Source organism: Mesitornis unicolor, unplaced genomic scaffold, assembly GCF_000695765.1.
Source record: "Mesitornis unicolor isolate BGI_N332 unplaced genomic scaffold, ASM69576v1 scaffold39763, whole genome shotgun sequence".
NCBI classification, from domain to species: Eukaryota; Metazoa; Chordata; class Aves; order Mesitornithiformes; family Mesitornithidae; genus Mesitornis; species Mesitornis unicolor.
In genome coordinates, this window is record NW_010174682.1 from 23,422 (window position 1) to 26,429 (window position 3,008).

Here is a 3,008-nt window from a genome sequence, read left to right on the forward strand (position 1 = left end):
ACCTGAGCCACTCTACCTCCAGGAATGCAAATTTCTCTCTCAGAATAAGAGCAGACCAGATCCCAAGTGGCCAGAGCAGCCTGACATGCCTGCTTTTTCCTCTGTGCTGTCAGTGGAGAGAGGAACCTCAGTCTTCCTTCGCAAATCTTGAGAGGCCTCTGTGTCTCTGTTAAACAGACTGAATTGTCCACTTCCTTATGGGCATGCCTGGAATTTTAGTGAACGACTGACCAAGTTCATGGTTTACATTTGGTGGAAAGATTTTCACTGAGTATCTTTGGAGGGCTTTGATTCTGACTTGGACTTTCTGCAGTGATAAATTGTCAATAAGAAGAGCCAAAGAATTTAAAAGGATAGTTGACTATAGCTCAGGAATGGGTTTATATGCAACCAGGTGGAGCTTAAAAGGGATGATGCGCTTAAAAGCACACCGAGGCATTGCTGTAAGAGGTTTTACTCTAGGCACTGAATTAAAACCTTATTGTCAAAAATTCTAAAAAAAAAAAATTCACAGGACAGACTTTATCCTGTGATAAATATTAATAAGTGAGCATCCTGTCACTTAACTGAATTACTTTTTATTCAGTTCCTCAGCTGGGAGAAAAGCAAATTGAAAATGACTTTTATCATTTTGACAGGTATAGCTTTGTGACTTAAATGCATATTCAGCTGGATTTGAAAATTCTATCAAGATGCACTCCAGAAAACATTATTCTTCACGCTAAAGCTGTCTATTAAATTTTTCTTGGTTACATAAAACGTTAGTAAGAGCATATACAGATGTCTGTCATTACTGGGTGATCAAAGGTAAAGAACAGAATAATTTCTGTTTGCATGAAAGGTGAGGCCTAAATCATGGTGTTTCCTCATGGAACACCCACCATCTATTTCAGTAATCGGCGTATCTGCAGTTTTATGAAATAATAAAAATACTTGAATTAGGCTAAAACTCTGGACATGGTCCATAGATATTTTAAAAGACTCTCTGGCTATTGTTAGGAAAGGTTCTTAGAATTTCTGTTGAAGTACATATAAGGAACTGAAAGGTAACATTCAAACTTAAAAGCTTAGTATAGAAGTTTACTTGAAAAAAGAAGTCATGCTGCCTGTGGAGCTAAAATAAATTTGGTCGGACTCAACTGAAAAGTTACAGAGGTCAGTGAATACTTGACTAACTGTTAGCTGAAACAACTTGTCTGACTGAGGCTGGGAATGGGACAGATCTTAACTCCTGGAGAAATAAACTTATCAACAGTAATGACAAAAAAGCTGTGAAAGGAAGCATAAAAAAGTGTTTAGTGTTTCAGTTGGTTTTTCCATGAGCCATAGAGTCTGAGCAACAAAATAGTGTGGTGTGTGTTTTTCATTGCCAACAGCGCTGAAGCACTGAGCACCTAAGTGTTTTCCTGTGGGGCTTTCTCGATGTCTTTACCATATGAATTCTCACCAAACCAGGCAGTGGTGCCATAGTTGCTGGCCACTTCAGTTCATCATCAGATCACAAGCTAGGCTTGAGATTGCCTTTCAAACTGGGCCAGTTGTTAGGTTATGGTATTGATACGTAGTCTAAGAGAAATCAGTTTAGGGGGTGGGGTAGTGAACGTTTCAGCACTGATGGGAAAGTGAGAAAAGAGGTGCTAGGTACAATAGCTTCTCCAGCTATTGTGTGGTCAAGTGGCAGGAAATGAAGAATCCAAGCTCTCAAATGTTTCTGGAATTTTACTGAGTCACTAAATGGTCCCCTGTGACTCTGTAGACACACATTCTTACTGCCTTCAGTAATGATTTATTTTGTTCTGCGTGTAGTAGGAGAACTCACATGGGCAGTTACTGTATCTGGGTTGCAAGGGTAGCCTTCAGCAGAGAAAGAAAATCTGATAACTTTTTAGACTGTTTTAACATGATTTGCAAGGACATGTCTGTCCAGGCATTGACTGATGGTCCTTCAATTATGTATGTTATCTCCAAAGTATTTTGGAGCAGTTACAAATTGCTCTTGGAAGTTCCTCCTCTTCTGCTTTGCCCTGCACAACGGTTTGTCGGTGTTTTGAAGTGGCTTGTTTGTTTCAGGATACTTGGGAAAATCAATCCACACAAACTCAGCCCTCATTCTGTGTACTTGATATCTTTTACCAGCTGAGTAATCTCTGCTTCTCCTTTTGTTTTTCTTTTTGCTAAGTATATGCTTGCCCTTATTGCTTCTCCACATAAAGCAGAAAGGACAAATACTCCCCCAAGTAACTGCAGATAATCTCTTCTATAAACTGTTTGCATAGCTATCTGGTCCAGCCCAAAGATAAACACATGCCAGAGGATCAGAATTTTATGAACTGTTCACAGACAACACGATATAGAGAGTTTAGCAAATGAGTAATCAGAAAATTACGCATTTCTGAGGGTGTTGTTCCATACCATACAGGTATTTGTTATTCAGAGAGAATGGGTTTCTTTATTTTTTGTGTTTGTGGAGTGGGAAAAAAGAAACAATGTTTTTGCCTCTTTGTTGAAGGAGTGTGTTTCCTTCTTCAGTGATCCAGATTTTAGGAAATTTATAGTGTTTTGATCTTTTATACAGCCTCTTTCAGTCGCTGGCTGATTTCTTCTGCAGTTGTGATGTACAATCCAGAGGTGAAAGTTCTGGAGCTTTATATATCATACTGCATTAAACATAACTGCACATGCAAAATATGTGCTGTCGAAAACTCTCCACTTTTATCCTCTCACTTTCAAAGCTGCATGGTGATCCATCACTAGGCAGCTTTGGTTGGAGCCCTTCTGTGAAGGTGCCGTGGAAAAATTTTCCTCAGACGCATTTTGTTGGCTGCGATTCTCCTCAGCTCACACAGAGTTGCTGAAACCATTCAAGTGAATTAAATCAGTGCAGGCTGCCATTTGCCGGGTGGTGGAACAAGGCTTGTGACAAGTGGAGGAATTAAACAAATTAGCACAGATGGTTATGTTTGATGTTACATCATTCAGATTGAAGAACAAGCAAGAAACACCCACAG